The sequence below is a fragment of the Tachypleus tridentatus genome, chromosome 13 (assembly GCF_004210375.1).
Source record: "Tachypleus tridentatus isolate NWPU-2018 chromosome 13, ASM421037v1, whole genome shotgun sequence".
Classification (NCBI taxonomy): domain Eukaryota; kingdom Metazoa; phylum Arthropoda; class Merostomata; order Xiphosura; family Limulidae; genus Tachypleus; species Tachypleus tridentatus.
Window position 1 is genome coordinate 241,740,090 of NC_134837.1, and position 19,793 is coordinate 241,759,882.

The 19,793-nt window shown below is 32.4% G+C and overlaps 2 long non-coding RNA genes across 3 annotated transcripts in view; one reads left to right on the forward strand and one right to left on the reverse strand.

Moving 5' to 3' along the window:
* The window catches only part of LOC143236702 (uncharacterized), a 326,353-nt gene that overhangs the window by 18,048 nt on the left and 288,512 nt on the right, over window positions 1-19,793 (forward strand). Inside the window, exons 2-3 of one of the 2 annotated variants that reach the window (XR_013019669.1) lie at window positions 4,152-4,380; window positions 17,423-17,581. This is a non-coding gene — a long non-coding RNA (uncharacterized LOC143236702). The remainder of the gene's footprint in view (window positions 1-4,151; window positions 4,381-17,422; window positions 17,582-19,793) is intronic. The other variant, XR_013019670.1, reaches the window with a different exon arrangement.
* The window catches only part of LOC143236707 (uncharacterized), a 74,973-nt gene continuing 60,000 nt past the window's right edge, over window positions 4,821-19,793 (reverse strand). Inside the window, exon 3 of the long non-coding RNA XR_013019716.1 lies at window positions 4,821-7,073. This is a non-coding gene — a long non-coding RNA (uncharacterized LOC143236707). The remainder of the gene's footprint in view (window positions 7,074-19,793) is intronic.

The window sequence follows — 19,793 nt, forward strand, 5'->3', positions numbered from 1 at the left end:
TGCATACAATGTTTTGCTTTGGTTCTTTTCGGAAAATTGTATAGAATAGCTCATTTCAATGTGTTTTTTCATCTTTTACTTATATTTCATCTGCGTTTCTTCAGTTTTTCATGAATTAAGTTTACTAGTAATAATCATGTATTCTCCTATTTATTTGCTTAGCTTTTCACATTGTTGCTAAACCATCAAAGAAGAACACATTTCTGAGAAACCGATCGCGTATCTTGATCTTCCGTCCTCAGTTTGGATTAGTGTCATTTAATCTTCGGGTGACCTGAAGTTTAGGTTTTGTCCGACCGTTACCTTTGGGTAAGGCCGGGGTGTATCATTGTTAGTCACACCTCACGGGATGACAGAGTGGGCATTGTTGTTTAGGTCATGTGACGTAACTGTGTCCCACGGGCTGGAGAGCTAAAATCACACAGCTTAGGCAACCCTGATCCAGAGGGAACAAGAAGCTTTCTTTGAAGTATTTTTAGAATAGCTGATTTTTTTAACTCCCGGGACCCCAGATCTGCTCTAAGCCTGAAATAAACCAGGAAGTATGTAACATTTAATCTGCTCTATAATGGAACATCAATTTGCTCTGGAAGCTGGATGATCGCTGGCCATTGTAGTTTAGAAGTTAAAAACTTCAATAACCTGCCCTAAAAATGTTTAGTGTATGGGGAAAAATCATATCAATAAGCCATGAAAATAGAACAGAAGGGAACATTAAATCAAATCCAGATATAATTTATTTATATTGTGGCCTTTTTCCAAGCTTGTTCTTCTTAAATAAAACGTATAAACATATTAAGTATTTTGTTTTTCTGTTTATTATACGGTGTATTATACATTCCGTATGTATGTTTATTATACATACGTATATCTTGTATATTATCTAAACTAATATAATTTCGAACATGAAAATTATAAATTATCAATTAAAAATAAATATTCTTTGTATGGTGTTCAATGCCTTTTACTAGTGGAAACTCACAAAACTAATACAGTAGTTAATGATTTTTAAAGTAATACTTATATTGTTTTATTTTAAATTTTAACATATCATAGTTTTCTTAACACCAGTAACCCCATTTCTAAATTATCAACATTTTTAACGTCGCGATAGAATTATTTGTTTACGTGTCACAAAAATTAGTTCTCTTTATATATATATATATATATATATATTAATAATACTAAGTGCGTTTTTAAATTCCACTAAAACTAAAATTGTGAGTCTTATAGGATTTCACTGATACACGAACAACAGCTTTACATGCTTTTAATTATGTCGCAAATTTAGTTTTCTGCAATTTTATCAGATGATTGTTATAGAATTTCCTTTTTTGTTGTTTACTTTGATACTTATACAACATTTTCATATCAGTTGTTTCTTTTATTTTTCATTTGCTGATATTGAGTTTCGCATTTTAATATGTTGCTAACACTGAAATTTCCTGTTACTTGTCATATCACGAATTCTGCTCTTTATTTATTATATCACAAATACCGATTTTTCAACTACTTTACAAAGTTGTTTATATCAAGATATGAAATTTAGATTTTGAGCCTTTCAAGTATCGAATATTCTTATTTTAAGGGTTTTTTTAAAGTATTTTCTAACTTACCATCTAGTAACATAAATTAATTTCAATATGTAAATAATATTGTAACATATCAGCCTAATGTATTATTCTATGTCATACAGCGGACCAATTGTTCAATGACTATTACTAATTTCTTTTCACCGCGAGTAAAATGAAAAATATGATCTATGATGTATAGACCTAATGCATTCTTTGATTCGCCATACCATCTGTGCACTGCAGTTTCGTCTGTTCAATACTCAACAACACAATTTAGGCGGCAAACAAAAATAAATAGATAAATAAATATTATATATAACCATTATAAGAGGCCTAAATAAATTTATTTGTTTTGCTTACTTAAGTTGTGCTGATAAGCCTTGAATAGGCAAAACTACAATCCATAGTAAAGAATGCATTAGGCATATAAATCACAGACCACATTTTCAGTTTTAGCTTCGATGAAAAGATAGTTGTAACGTGATCAAGTACTCTTGTTTTTCATATTAATAAAATAATAATATATAAAATTTTATGGTTAATTCACAAAGAGAAATTATAGAATTATATATCTAGAGGAAATTCAAAAACCACAGGACAAATCATGAAAACTTCTTACACTTCACAACTCAAACAAATTATGAAATATTTTAATAGAAGTCTAGTTTTTATAACAACAGTGAAATTAATCTGCAGTCTTTGATTTATAGATAAGTGACACACTAAGCTAAAAGCGTCTTGTATGGAAGTTACTGGACTTTTTTTGCTAACTGGAAACAAAGACAAAAAACTTTACTTTTATTAATTTGGAATAAAACTTCCTAAAGTAAAAAATATTATAAGATTAAACAGGATGAGAAGACAAGTGTAGATATAACTGTAACAATTTTTACTTGGAGAGCTTGATTTGGGGGAAATAGGTTAAATCATTTAACGTTTCTCCTTGATAAATTTTATTTTTCAGTATGATATCTTCAAATCATCCTCAGATTTTGTACTTATTAAGTATACAACCATTTGAGCTCAATTTTTAAATGTAAGATAATATTTTTACTTGTACATTTGAGTTTTCCATAGCTAATACTGTAAAGATATCCAAAAGGTAGAGGACTTTTGAAGTGTGGACCACTTTTCATTAAATATTTCTCATGACGAAGAATCCCTGCTCCTCCGAAAGTGCTCTGAACATTTGTTACTTTAATATTATTATTAATCTGTGTGTGATTAACAGTGATTAAGTGCTCAACAGAAAAACTTGCAATTTAATTTTACTTGTCTTGTGAAATAGAAAACATGTTACTTCTATCATGAAATAACGTAAATTGAATTTGAAATGATGAATTTTGGATTTCAAATTAGAAGGGTATACAACGAAATTTCATATCTATGTTTTGTCCCCCGCAAGCCACCATTTAAGAGGCTTCCCAAGTGGCACAACGGTATATCTGTGGACCCACAACGCTATAAACCGGGTTTTGATACCCATGGTGGGCAGAGCACAGATAGCTCCTTGTATAGCTTTTTGCTCAACTTTATAACAAACATCAAAGAGGCCTTTCGTTCGTTATTATAACTTGTGAATTGGGCTGATTAATTAGAGAAGAATCAAGTTTTTGAAACACTATTTTAAATGTGCAGTATAAGACTTTAAATGTCATGGTTTTAGTGGCAAAAGCTGGTGAAGGATTGGGAATCAATAGGCCTTATATCTGTGATAAAAATCACGTAAAACACACGCAGGTGAAGTAAATGTATGTGTCCCTGAATACTAAGAAAAAATTTAATTCTAGTTGTATAAAAAATTGCAGAGAATACTTTTTAGGAATCCACAGTAAACCATTATTGCTTTATCTGTTACTATATTTTTCATATGATTTTTATTTTACAAATAAACTTTTTAAAAAGTGTCACCAAATGAAAGTGATGTCATCATTACGTTGCGTTATTTGATACTGTGATTTTCTAATATTCTGTGTTTGATATGCACCATATAATACCCAGTGATGCCTTTACTGACGAAACTATGGTCGCAATAAATGAGATATTTGTGAAACGTGCAAGTATTTTCGTTTTCATCAATTCTGTAATTATTGGGTTTCAGATATTTTAGGAATTAATTATGTAATCCATACACTATTAATAACCATAAGAATAGAATTGCATTCAAGTTGGAAAAACAAGGTAAATTACGAAGTTTTTCAATAATTACATAATTCTAACATTCTAAAGTGCAAACACCAAAAGTTTTATAATAAAGCGCATTTAACATTTTGATACGAATACATGTACATTTGAAAACAAATTCTTGTTACTTATTATGTTTTCTAAGTTATTTGCAGATTACCATAAAAGGATGGGAATACGTCAGATTTTATATGAGGTTCCAATGAAGGTCCTTTGACCGATATGTTGACCATTTCCCTTTTTTCAGCGATTGTAACCGTTTTTGTGTTTTCAGTTTCATCACACAGTTTATTTTATTGTTATAACTTTTTAAGTGTATTTTTGCTAGTTTTATAAGGACCAGATAAGCTTCTTGCTGGCTACATCGAAACATTGGTTTTGATTCTTATCCAGGCACAGACCCTAGGCACAAGTTGTTGAGTAAGGAAGCATCCGTATGAAGGATCTATTCTTTTATTTCAAAGTCAAATCGGATCAGACTTGACGGGCTTCAGAACGGGACGACACAAAGTAGAAAAAAAAACAGCAACAAAAAAAAAACGATCCGGGTCGTGAGGAACGTTTTCTGCAAGATCGTAACAGCATAGATAGTACTCAAGTACTGTCAACTTGCCAGGTAGACGTATGTACCATGGAATCTACTTAGCCTAAAATAAGATTCTCTTATATATATATATGACAAGAACATAAACTAACTAACTTATTAATTCCTATGTACTGTCATGCCTTATAACTGAGTATTCTAGAACAGCTACACAAAATATATATTTTTTTTTAAATTAAAATTATATTCCTGTCTGCTTTATGCACCATGATAAAATAAACCTAATTATTCTGTATGGAATGGTTATTTGCACAACAATAACTTGTACCTTGTATTTGTGACGACTTTCAAAATAATTGCTTATGAATATGCAAAGGTGGAAATTATACGTAATGTTTACAGAAGTGCTGGAAATTACATTTGTCGAAATACTAATTATTTGATAAGGTTTATAACATGAAAATTAATTCGAAATATGAAAATGCGAGAAATAGTATTCTAAAAAAAAAGGACATAGGTTTTAGGTCTAACATAATTTTATTACTGGTACAATTATTTAAGAAAATGTGACTGAAGAAACAGCAACAAAACACTACCAGTCTCTTGAGTAATTCACTAAACATGTGGGAAGTAGATTTCTTAATAAAAGTATGATTGATGAACACTAAATATTGATTCAACTTTCCATTGCTTTTTCACCCTTCAGAAATGGTTTTGCCTCTGATTAGATGTTATTGTTGGCCTAGTACTGAAAGCATTTAAAATTATAAACAAAATCAAGATTAGATGCTAGGTTTTGTCAGTTCACTAAGGCCAGGTGGTTAGGGCGCTCGAATCGTAACCTGAGGGTCGTGGATTTGAGTCCTGGTCACAACAAAACACGGTAGCCCTTTCAGCTGTGAGGGCGTTATAATGTGACGGTCAATCCTACTATTCGTTGGTAAAAGAGTAGCCCAAGAGTTGGTGGTGGGTATTAATGACTAACTGCCTTCTCTCTAGTCTTACACTGCTAAATTAAGGATGGCTAGTGCAGATAGCCCTCTTGTAGCTTTGCGCGAAATTAAAAAACAAACAAACAATTCACTAATTGTTTTTGGGCTTTCATGTAGTTGTTTATTTATCTGTAGGTTCAGCTCTGAATTCATTTTAGAACTGAAGTATTTAAAAAGAATTTTATCTTTTGTACACATTGAGTGATTTTTTATTTTATGGGCCCAAGGAGAATTTGAAAACATCCTGACCCGCTTATTCTATACGAACCCAAAATTAAGCACCCTTCTTTGTACCTTTCAAGAACGGGATGGGTTTAACTTAACACTTTTTATAAGATGAGCTAACCAAAACAAAATACGACAATAAAAACAAACGGGACGAAATCGTTCGTTTTCGACGTAAAATATGTTGAAGAATGTAACAGTAATTAGTAAAATTAATTGTTGTTATTTGTCAGTCGTGTGTTATTACGGATTGTAAATCTAATAAAATAATGGGCTTATATGGGCCCCGTTGGCAACTTTAGCGTTAACACTGAAAGTTTCTTTCAGTGGAAAGGTAGGATTGTTTTTTGTTTTTTTTAAAGCGTGTGTATCTGTTTTTAGCGTGGGTTATTAGAATTTGGACTACAAGTAAGGAGTCTCTTAACAAAAGCAATATAGTAAGACCATAACTAAGATTAAACCTGAATACGCTTCTACATGCGTTGCATTGCAACACTCTAGAAAGTCTGTCATTTAAATGTAGCTCATTAAAAGTGAATGCAATTATCACATTTCTTCAAGGGTCAAAGAGGTATCGTTAGGCAACAGTGTTATTATAACAGTTTTGATATATACATACCAAATGATACCTCAACAACGTAATCACGAAATACTCAAACGAGCTTTGAAAAGTAAGATGTAGCGAATCGTTTATGAATCCTATACAGAAAACAGCATTGAATTTATAGTCTATTTTATGAAAGATGCCTGGTCAATGCGTTTGAACAAACATTAGTATTCGTCAAAATCTAATAAAGTTTATTACTATGCAATAATTTGTTAACGATGATTACGACACAATTATATCTTTCTGTACTAAAAAAACTAAAGGTTGTAACGAAGATCTAAATTCTGAAACTACAAACGTTTTTTTTTTTTATAGCGGAAGGATTTCAATGATAAAATATAATTAATCAAAGTATGGTGATAAAACATATTCCGAAATATTAGAATCAAACATTAACTATTTCAAGTTTGCGTATAAATTAAAATCCTTTGTTTTCGTGCATAGTTAATGGAATAGTTAGCACTTGTCAGTTTTACATTACTCGTAGCTATTGTGCTGATCTTATTTTCTCAGAATGTTTTCGTCAATCCGATTGTTTTGTAATTTATTTATGACGGAGGTTATGAAAAAAAAAGTCTAAACGGTGGTAAAGTTGTTGTTTATAACATGAGAAAATAGCCTGTTTATACTTGATGCAGCTTGTGAGTGACAATCTTTATGACTGTTAACAGACCACTACGCCTCGAGAATAGAGCATAAAGTCTACAGAAACTGAAAGCAAAAATAACGATGTTGTTTCTTTTACGACTATCTTTTCCCTTTCTTTTCTTGATCCAACATCGTTGGTCTAGGTTTCAGTAGTGTCAAGCAAAGTAAAAACTTTATCTTCTTTCCACTTCCTGAAGATGGTAGCACTGCAGGCTTGTGATTAATGGGCTGCCACAAGAGTGTATTGATCCCGGCTAGTTTTTAGGCTTGCAGTTGTTGTAGACAAGAAGCCTTGAGTTCTAGAAGAAAACGTTCGAAGCTTATACTTAGAATAGTAGAGTTCTACAGATACTGTAAATGTTAATGGAATTTTTCTTTAGTTTCTTTACCTATACGCTTTTCTACATAGAGTTTTATAAACAAACTCTGTTTCAATGTTCAGACGTCATCTGTCTTAACCCTGACAATTCATACTCTTTCTTAAAAGAAAGAATACAAAAAAGAAGCTATCATAAATTCGTGAAGTGGTTTGAATAATCTTCTCGACCACATTTTTATGTTAAAACGCGAATAAAACGTTAAACCCACGTTTATGTAAACGATTTGCATTTGAATAAAACATAAGGTATTTTTAGTAGCAGCTCATTAAGAGATTCAAAACAGGCAAGCAATGCAAAACTATTATAGTGGGAAACTCGATAAATTTACCATAATTTATGACATATTTATTAGATTTTCTTTAAATATTGAATTCAGTGGTCATTTAAAACAATTTATACTATAAACAAGTTTATTATTAAGACAGCGTGTGAACTATATACAGAGCTTATTATTGATTCAGCATGGGAAGTATATATGTAAATAATGAACATTTGGTTATTGTTAATCCACCGTATGAAGTATATGTAGAAATAATTGTTTGTTATTAATACAGGATTACAATATGTAAAGTATACTGCCATAAAACCTTTTTTTCAAATTAATGTACTCGTTTGTCGTGTGAAGAAACTTTTAAATGTTTCTTGTTATTACAGTTATCACCGTAATCATACGTGTTTTAGTACGGTTTTGTTTAGCAATTTACGTACGTAAGTTACTGGTAAATTTCAGTATACTGTATTTACAATGTGAGTGTATTAGTTTTGCCATTTTCATTTTAATGCTATGAGAAAGAAGTTACTACTTCACACCGGCGGATGTGTCGTTCAGATGAGTTTCATTTCTACCCTGGTTCCATCACCTTAGTCTCTACTTTGATTGATCATTACATCTGCAGTATAACTATGTGCAGATAACCGAAGTAGACAAAAACGTAACATGTCGGGGAGTACACGGTCTGGCGATCTCTGGCAAGCTGGGACATTACCTGCTCCCTTCAAGAGGGACAAAGTTTTACTCTAGCCGCGTAGTTTCAATTTGTCCGCATTATTCCCGTGTCGGTCCATGACTGATTAGTGTGGAAGCAATTGTATTAGATTCACAGTCCCAAGCATTGGATACGAACATAGTTTCGTAACTTGGTTGTTCATATGTTTAGCTGTATATGCTTTCGAGGTCTGAACTTATCTCTAGAGACCGAATGAAAAACTACATAGCAGTTGCGATGTTTTAAACTGACAGTAAGAACTGAATGACAGTCCTAATCGTGTGCACATCATTGTGATTATTGTCTAATAAATATATTGTATGTTTCAATATCGTTTTTAGAGGGAATTCAGCAACAAAAACGTTTAACGCTTTAACTATAAAAAACAACAACTTTAAACATGGTACACCGCTTTGTGACGTAAGCATTTTTTTTTTTTTAAAGAAGTGCAAATGTAAATTGGTGCCAAGCAAGTTTCAAACCCACTGACTTTGAATCCGATGATTCATTATTCGCGACTCTTTAACAAAAAAAATTTTTTTTCGCTCTAGGGGAGTAGGGAATAGACTGTAAGAGTAATGATCAGTTCCCCCTCCCCACATTCGGTCAAACAAGAGTGGTTTAGTAGCTCGCGACGAGTAATTTTGATTATATACTTGCCCTTTATCAGTTATGCGAAGATAGTCATTTGTGTAACTTTGCACGAAAATTCTACAACATTCTCCAACATACGGACTTTATATCTTTGTATTTGTCTGCATTTTCTCCTCGAATGTCTGTAACAGCTCTCTCTCTTTGTTTTCATATTTATCTGCTTTTACCCACTATTTCTTTGTAACTGTTTCCATTTCCCATCTCTGTCTTTATGTATACCTTAAATATACTGTCATCGCGTTATCAACATTTTTTTTGTCTTTATCTTCCAGTTCCTTGACTGTTATCAAAACTTAATACTCAAGTTATTTTTATTGATATGTTTGTGTGGAATTATTCTACATTTACCTGTATACGTTGTCCGTATTTATTAGTTATTTCTTTGTATGCTGCTATAGTGAATCCAGTTTGTTTGTTTTGAATTTCGCGCAAAGATGCACGAGGGCTGTCTGCGCTGACCGTCCCTAATTTAGCAGTGTAAGACTAGAGGAAAGGTTATCACCACCCACCACCAACTCTTTGGCTACTATTTCCCCATGGAACAGTGAAATTGACTGTAATATTACAACGTCCCTACGACTGAAAGGGAGAGAATGTTTTATGTGACAGGGAGTCGAACACACGACCCTCAGTTTACAAGTCGAGCACAGTAACCGTCTGGCCATGCCGGGCCTTATACTTCTACTTCTGTACTTGAGACATAACTTGTATATATAGATAGAAAAACTTCAAGAAAAGAGCCCTGAGTAAGTTATTCAGGTTTATGCTTAATGGATATTATTTATTCAGCTACTTCGCGCAAAACTAGGTTTAACGTGTTAAGTTTCTTATAAACTAATCTTAAACAAAATAAAAACAAAACCTCTCCAATTTAAAATATACTTCCACGTTTTAATATCAGTAAATTTAATGTATTTTTTTTTCTCATCAAAATTCTTAGTGAACGAACTGTAACGTGTTATAAGATGTAGCGGACTAAATTACTTATTGGCGTGAAATATATTTTCAGCTTTTGTGGGCTTCTTTCTGCTTCTTCTATTTCATGTTTGTAAATAACCTTTTTTTTTCTAAAATTATAACTTTATACATTAAATTGTAGGGTTCCTTTACTTTTTCACACAGATTTATGGTATATTCTGCAGTAAAAAAAAAATCTAACCTAAAGTACATGAGTGGGCACAAGAGAGAAACAGTTACAAGAAATAGTAAGGTCACTGAGTGATAATTAGTTTAATAATTCATGTGGCACATCGATGTTAAAATTTGTACATCCTACTACATTCTGGTTGAAGTTGACTCGGTCCTGTAACTATAGCGAAAAATATTCAGGAGATTAGCTTTTGATAAGATGACAGTAAATATAATTCTTATTGAATTACGGATTAGTTTTCGTGTTTCATATGTGATTTAGATCTTAGATTTGTTTATTGGAGTATGAAGTAAGTATAGAAGGATGAAGTTGTTGTGTCGTAAATAACGAGAAGAAACAAAATTAAACTAAAGCTTTAGTTATGTTTTAAGACAAACTTTGTTGAAGGACTTTGAAAAAGAAAAAATTACTCAACTTCTTACACAACTTCTGAATGTTTTAACAATCAGTTATATTTTGATGAAAATAACAATATGACCTTTAGAATTGCGTAACAAAACTTTGTCGATAAGATACGAAATTTAATGGGTCACTCTAATAAAACCTATAGCCAACACATGAAAAATGGACAGGTTTCGAGCTTCAGGTAAAGAAGTATCGTCAACTGTTGTTGAACTAATTATAAGGTTTAGGTTTGCGATGACCAGAATTTTTCAAATTCTCGACTGTTCTTCATTCAGTTGAACTTTTGACTAAGCTAGGATTTTCATTAGCAGAACCTTTTGTGTAAAATGTTTAATTGTAATTTGAAACCACGATTAAATCAGTAAAATTAGGTTTATATCACTTATCATCTTCAACGTGTAAGCCATTTTTTTATGTATTTCTGAAAAGCTCACAATTAAATGGTTTAGCCATTAACAACTTAATGTTTGAAACGTATATGCAAGAAATAACTAATTAGGCACAGAAGAGTTTATTGTTATTCACAACTATACATGATGATGAATAAATGTATTTTTTATATACATTTTACGTATGACACCAAACATTGAAGTACAATCAATCAGGACACACGGTCAAAAAAACAAAAAACAAAACAGAAATCCTGCAGAACACAATGTGTGTTATTAATATGAGTGATAGTTTAGCGATATAGCACCTTGTGTGTTTCGGGCTGTGGTGATCCAAACTGTCACTTATTTTCAATGGATGTGTTATACTGGAATATTACTTCATATACCAAATTTCAAGGCAATCCATTAAGAAATACCTGAGATATGACATCTACAATTTTGATTTTCTTCCTTTTTTTCTTTGCACCAAAAGTATGAAAACTTTATTTGATGGGAAAATATACTTAACTTTGGTGTTTTTTTTTAATTTGGTACATTGATAGATCTTTATAACCTACGGTTAGGAGTCTCATTTGGTGTGAATTATGTTTATAAGGAGTTTACAGCAAATGTTCATTCATTAATTAGTAGAGCAATTATTTTATTCATTCATTAATTAGTACAGCAAATGTTCATTCATTAATTAGTAGAGCAATTATTTTATTCATTCATTAATTAGTACAGCAAATGTTCATTCATTAATTAGTACAGCAATTATTTTATTCATTCATTAATTAGTACAGCAAATGTTCATTAATTAATTAGTACAGCAATTATTTTATTCATTCATTAATTAGTACAGCAAATGTTCATTCATTAATTAGTACAGCAATTATTTTATTCATTCATTACTTAGTACAGCAAATGTTCATTCATTAATTAGTACAGCAAATGTTCATTCATTACTTAGTACAGCAAATGTTCATTCATTAATTAGTACAGCAAATGTTCATTCATTAATTAGTATAGCAATTATTTTATTCATTCATTAATTAGTACAGCAATATTCATTCATTAGTTAGCCAGGTCGCATTTTTTCTTCAACTTTGGGAATGAATTGACCAAAACAAAATACGCAGCCTAGCGATAAATTTTATGGCTCATAACACTAAAACTTGCGGCTTTATACAGTAGAGTGTAAAATCCACATTGTACAAATACAAGGCTATAAAATCACAGTATTTGAGATTTATTTAATGTTTAATATAATTTAGTATTTTGTCGTCGGTGTGCTAATTTTGGGCATCAACGTAGTTCGACATGCTACGAGTTCGTTTGAGAAACAACAGGTTAATAACATTTTCATAACTACGTTTACATGTAGCTGTGAGCGAAATAACCAGTAAAGTGTATAAAGCAAAATACTAAGAAAGTATTGCACTTTGTAACATATTGCATTTAATACACTTAAAAATTTGTATTACAGTGTGTTAAGTAATCGCTCAGGTAAAGCATGGTAAAATAAAGCGTCTTACTGTACTAATTAGAGCGCAAAATAAATTTTACGATTTTCAGAACAGTGTGCCAAATATTGTTAAGTTTGAAGAACAGGACTTCTTGCACGATGCAAGTTAATTGAATTAAAGAGTTCTTCCTCTACAAGTTTATTAGCAAGGTTTTTACTTTTAAACAATATTCAGTTATTTACTGCAAGAAACGTTTTCAAAGTAGCTCAAAATAATTAAATCTGGAATGTTGTTGTAATATGTGACTTTTGAGAAACTTGTCTATCTTTTGGCACTTTCGATCTTTACTTGTTAAAGTGCCCTTTGTATTTTCTAGAAGATTTCGTTTTATAGATAAATATACGAACATTTTAAGTGGTGCTAGTAAAGGCATTTTATAGTGTTTGTACACTAGTATGAATGCAACAGGTCACAACACTGGTGGTATTGCCATGATCCTTGTTTTCCCTGAAACATCTTTTACACTGTTACAATTTGAGGGATGTTTATTGGATTTTCTATTGCTTGACGTGCACAGAAATATTAAAGAAAATTCATGGCAAACACCTTCATTCTACGCTTTATCTTTCGCTCAAAATTAAAGTTAGAGTCTCTTCCATTGTGTGATCCTTTAATAGTATTTAATTGTCTCTACCATTACATATTTCTAAATATATATATATATGTGTGTGTGTGTGTGTGTGTGTGTGTGTATTTTCTTGAATAGAAAATGACCAATTATTTAACAAAATCTACCTATCAAGACTTATAATGCCATTTCAGCGAGAAAATATTAAATAAAAATATAAAAAAACAGTAATAATGAAAACAGAAAGACATGGGTATGTATATAAATCTTACAATAAGCCCTTTGTATATGATGATAATATTCTAATTATTTATCAATTTATTTATTTTTATCTAAAATATTAATTTCAGTGAAAAAAGAATTTTGTTTCGTGTGTAAGAAAAAAGGGGATACTTTTGTTAAGAAATGGACAAATCTAGGAAACAGAAATACGAAATAAACATGTTAATATTGATAACATTCGGGTAACTACTTTTGTTCTATGCATATTGTTATGTATTATGAGTTCTAATAGTTGGGAATTCTAATTTTAGTTTAGAAGTTAATTAAATGTCGATACGTACTTCCCAACAAGATCGATACACACAGTTTTCTTTCTTAACACAAATACATTTTAATATACAAAAACCCCAAAACAATACAATTTATAATAACGGTTATTACAAATGATTATTTATATCCAACAATTTTACAAACTCACAAACAGTATTCAGTCTTTTACCTGGTCTGGAACTGAATATTTTATGAACGGTCCGGGTCCACGAGGCGCAGATTAATTTTAAGTCGATACACAGATACACCACACTTCACGTGAATGCTAGCTAGCTCTATTCTTCATAAGTAATATTTTTTCCGACGGCAATATATAATGTCCTCATATAAATAATAACGTTTGAAGTTATTTCACTGAAGTTGAACGGTTTGTAATGTTTAAAATATATAGACGTTCTTGGTCAAATTTTGTAACTTTCCGATAAATAAATGTTAATCACAATTATTGTTCCCTAGGCTTGTAGCATATTGGCTGTAGTTGACCAACAATATTTTGTCTTAGCGTCTTGTGATGGTTTGATTTTATACACTCACCCCCAGATTCTTAAACGTTCAACAGTGTTCGAAAACATGCTAGCATTTTTGTAAACCACATATTGTTCATTCTTGCTCTTGAGTATTTTCTACAAATTTAGAAAACAGGTGGGACTTGCGCGATCCTCATTCAACAGTATACATCACATGCTTCAAACTGAAATGCACGTATGAATTAAAATAAATGTATAACGGTAAATGTGTTACAATAAATTTTCTAGGCCTTACTGGTCATAAAATAAAAAGTTTTAGGTTTATAATATGAAAACGAACTGTGTAAAAAAACGAAGATGGAAGAAATGTATCGAATATATTTTGATGGACAACAAGAAGAAAGTTCTCTGTTTGTTTCGAATATTCGTTCAAAACTACATAAAGTTTCCATTTGTGTTAGTCGTCTCTAAATTTGGAGTGATAGATTACGAAGTTCTTGCTCCAGTCGAATAGTGGGATTTTATTACTGCCCAAAGCTCAAATGCGTGAAGCATATTTTGGGGGCAACCAGGCGCAACTTCTGGTTATTCTGATTCGCAGTCTGTTAGAGAAATGCTCGGCCCACAATAGTGAAGAAACTTTTCGAAATATTTTGTTAATAGTTCTAGTGAAACAATAAAAATTGTAATTTTTGAAGAACTTTTGGCATTCTTTCGTATGTTCGAACTTAAAATTTTTTGTAATTGAACTCTGTTTTCACACGCTCTGTAAGGTCACTTCTATTGAACCTTATCCCACGGCTTATTAATAAATTTATTCACCGTATAGAAAAATAAGAAATTGTTAATCCTGTTTAAAACAGCATGTGTAGTGAATGGAAGAATCTATATCTCTGCTTTCTGCTAAGAAGGATACAGAACTTTATTTTCAGTTGAGGGGTGGATGTGATTATCAAATTATCATATAATACATTACTATTATAAACAAGTTTTACTTATTAATAACCTAAAACGCAACCCCCCCCCTGCGACACAGCGGCAAGTCTGCGGATTTGTGACACTAGAAACCATATTTCGATACCCGTTGTGGGCACAGCACCGATAGCACATTATGTAGCAATGTGCTTAGCTATAACAGACATATAATATAAAACTCCATCAATAGAGATCAAGGATAAGTAAAAGTGGTAGAATAGCTGTTTTAGTAATATTGATTAACAATCTCATATGTTACAAAATAGGGGAACGTGTTGGCTATTTAATGCCACTCATGATACACAAGTATCGTATTGCATTGAAGGTCATACTTATTTGGAAAATAAAAATTTAAGTTTATGAACTAAATCGTGAACTCGTTCAACACTTAATTTAAAAATACTGAGCATTATTTGAAATATGATGAAAATAAGCTAAACGTTGTTCTTATTTGTGTGAAATTAACGATTTTAAAAAAGAAATTCACAGATATATTTTAATTGGTTCACTTTACTTGACTTAAACCTTGAAATTCCGAGCGGGGATTTCAACAACACCTCGCCATCAGACAGGGCTGCCTTTTTCACCTCAGTCCAGGTTATTTCAATCATTCTAATTTATTCGTCGACCAATCTTCTCCAAGTATTTTCCGAGACAGCCCATTTTTCTTTTGCTCAGTGATTTCCATTCGAGAATTTGTATGGTGATATTGTCTGCTGGTTTTCTTAAAGTTTGTCCAATTCAGTCCCATTTCTTTTGAGAATTTAGTGGCCATTATAGCTTCGTTGGTTCTCTACCATAAAACAGTGTCACTAATAGCTTCTAGCTACTTAGTTGGTAAGATGTTCCATTGATGTCAATTGATGAAAATCTGAAACTTATTGAAGGTGTTGGTGCTCACATTTCGTGTTTTTGGACCATATAGTGGGACTAAATTGACATGCCCATTGAAAATCATGACTTTGTTTCTTATGACGAAAGCCTCTTACTTTCAAACTGGCTTTGAGGTATTGAAGGCATAGCTAATCTTTCTTAATCTGGCTTTAATGTGCTTCCAATGACGAAAACAATATTTCCCAGTTATGTGAATTCTTTCGCTTCGTTTGAATTATTCCACTTCAATTTGATGGGCTCTTTCTGCTGATTGTGGATCTTCATTACTTCTATTTTCTCAGTGTGAACCAGAGACCCTGTTTTTATTTGCATGTGTTGTTTATAATATGACATGAGACATAGATCATCTGCGAATCCTAGATATTAAAGAAACTGTGTAGGTGATCATTGTATTTCAACCTTGTCTTGATTTACTGTTTCACATATGATCTAATCAATCACCAAAAATTTAAATAATAGGCAGCTTTGCTTCACTCTTGTCTGAATTTGAGGGGTCTCAGTTTGCTTTTCATTATCTATAACATATCAAGTTGCGTTTTTGGACAGCTAGCTGCTAAATGAAGTTGCAAAACACTGATAGAATTCCATAGTGCTATAGTGGTGGCCAGATGACTTTCCGCTGTACACCATGAAAGGCTTTTTCGAAGTCGATACAGCTCAGATACAAGAGTGGATGCCATTCATTTGCTGCTCCGCAGTATAACTAGTTAATCAGTGCAGGACTTGTCTTAACCCAGTTTGTTCGGGATGTAGTTTCTGACCTATTGCTTCTTTAGTTTCCCCATAGTGACGTATTTTAAAACTTTACTTGGTATAGACAGAAATATAATACTCCGTCAGCTCTTGTACTTTCGTAGGTGTGCTCTCTTGAGTGGTTTAACTAGGTAACCAGGTTTACGTTCAGATGGATTTTGCCCCTTTACCCAGACTTTCTGTTCAAGACCCGTAAAGCCTTGAAGAAACTATATCTGATGACATACTCATCGAAACATTAAATACTGATCTTGACACCGCTGTGATACTCCGGGTTTCTACTTTTGTTGGCAGACTAGTGATAACATTCAGCGTAGAGTATGTTGGTTTGATCTTGAATTTTTCAGTTGGCGGTGGTCATTTTAACGTCTTTGAAAATATTCAACCCGTCTTGACCTCTGAACTACCTATTTTGTAATAATCTTCCCTGGCTTAAACTGAGTTCCATTTTTGCCTGTTAGAGTTCTGGTGATTCGGTAAAGGTCTTTTGTGTGTGTGACTTCTTATTTTGTTGCAAGATCACCACATAAATCTCTATTGTCTGGCACTTTTTGTGGCACTTTTTAAGCCTCTCTTTTCAAAAAGTGGGACCTGGTATTTTCACATCAGTTGATTTCTTGTGTGAGTTGTTTACTTTGCTCAATAAGTGTCAATATTTCAGATGATAGTCATTCTTTATGTTGTCTAATATCTTTACATGTCTCCTTCCATACATCTTTCAGAAGTATTCAGTGTTCACACAATGGTTTCTCATTTATAAATGTCTTAAAGACAATAACTCTATTTTGTAAGTTGATGGTAACTGTTTTCCTCACTGCCTGTGATTTGAACCTATTGATGTCAAACATGTGGTGAGTCTCTGAAGGCCCTCAGTTCGAGTTTCATAATTCCAAGTACATGATCAGACGTAACATCGGCGCCTCTTTTCACTCGGATATCTAGTAATTTTGTCTCCGTTTTCTTACAGTGATGATATAGTCGATCTGGTTTTTCGCCCTTCCATCTGGAGAGACACATGTTGCCTGGTGAATACCCAGTGGGCTTCCTAGTACCAAGTCATTAAAGGAAGGCAGACAGGCAGTAGTACTAGATGCCACAGTGAACAATGTTCTTCTCTTTGAGCCGGGTAAGTGGATTTATTACTATTTTTATAACACGTACACAGCTAAAAGTGTTAAACTGTACTCAGCAGCATCATATCTCGAACCATGGACCAAACCGTCAGCAGCTCAAATCACCACGCTAAACGCAATACCAGGTTTGTCCAATCAGTGTGTAACATTTTATTTTAAGTTGATATTTGACCAAAACCATATGCTTAGATATTATTCTCATATTGAATAATTAAAGGAGAACTGATAAAACTTACTTGATTTTAGAAGTATCAATACAGTTTAAATAAAATATGTACAGTCAAGTGTTTCATAACAGTAATTCACTGCAATTTTTTTGTACATTTAATCATTTAGTAAATCTCATAACTTGTGCCAAAAATAACATTAATAGAATGTAATAGTAGCAAATAAACATTAATGTGTGAACAAGTGGCATAAAGTTATATCTTTAACAAATCAAATATAATACTTAGTTTATTTATTTCAGCCAGTAGTACATTATAAATGTATACCCGTTATTCGTAGTCAAGCTTCGTACGTGAAAATTAATCTACTATTAAAAGCTTTTTGGTCTAAATAATAATATTAAAAAAATTCCCCCGATGGGACAACGGTAAATCTACGGTCTTACAATGCTAACAGCTAGGGTTTGATTCCCCCAGGTTAAAAATCATGTTGCGTATTTCTTGAGAAAATGCGGTTGATTTTAAACATTGCTGAAAATTAGAAGAATCATTTCAGCAGTTATCAAAGTTATCTGTATAGCACACACACATATATATATAGAGTGAGGTGGGGGAAAGAGATAAGTACATAAACAGATAAAGTAGTTTTTAACTATATTCGCAAGTGTAATACCAAATAAATTACACTACCAGTAGCAACACAGATAAATGCTTATATGAGTCAGCTACACTATCTGCTGAACATGTATTTTGTTATAAAATCAAAAGTTAGCACCGACTTGTGTCAAATAAATTATTTGCACTGTCAGTAACAAAACTAACAAAAGGACCGAGTATCATATATTTATATAATAAAAGTGTATTGAATCGTAACTCTAGTGCGTACAAAGTGCTGCAGCGGCGCTGTTCGCTAGTTTCACAGATCCACTACTTACTGATGAAGCCAGCATAACAAATAAACATGGAGAGCCATGCATGAATTTCTTATGAAATCGTGAGTACTGGTCGTAATGTACGTGACTTAAACAACTCGCTTAAATATCTATCAAATTTTACGAATTCTTGCCTGGATCGTTAGCTGAAAGTTTTACTGTTATACTGAGTACATGTCTGAAAAACTGAAAATGAATCGATTAGTAGGACGTGGGTCGTTTCTGTACATTTTGAAGGGAGGATAGATGAAATCTGAATGTTACTCATAAGTATAACGCTGAATACCCGAAGACTTTGTTTTCTATTTTTTCACTTGTTTCCATTTTATAGGCTCCCCAGTGGCACAACCGTATATTTGCCGACTCACACTGCTGAAAATCGGGTTTCGATACCCGTGGTGGGCAGAACGGAGATAACCCATTGTATGGCTTTGTGCTTGATTCCAAATAATAAAATAATTAACCACTTTGTAGAATAATAATTCATCGTTAAATTTTTATGACAAACAACAAATTCGCTGGTTTTATAATTAAAAAATCGCCTCCTCAAAATTCAGAAGAAAACACCTAATGCTTCAGTTTCCGCCTTTTTTCAAGGGTTAATTATAAACTATTGTTGTATCTACAGAAGAAATGATGCGTTGTAGAAAAGACCACAGTAGATCAATAAAAAATATAACCTGCTGTACATGATACAATATATGAAAGGAAAGAGATGTTATAGAGGAAGGAAAAATTTGGAAGATGGTTGTTTGAAATATACTGAGAAATTAGGCAAGAATGGAATATGTTATTAAACACACTTCGCTCTTTCAGATGTGGGCGTGTCATGAAAATTATAATTAACCCCACTGTTCAGTTAAGAGTAGTTATAGGCGGTGAGTGCTGCTAATGAGATGCTTTTACTCTAACGTGGTCGTTGAACTAGTGTTTTGCATAAGCAGTAGTTTAGATTAAGATAACAGTACGAACATTAGCTGCTGAAATTAGTACTTGGAGAGTTTCGAAGTTAAAGACGCTGAAAATATGTAAGTATACAGTCACATAATAACGGTTCATATTAACGGCGTGTTTTACCTTATTTTCTGGGATTAAAGAAACGTTTA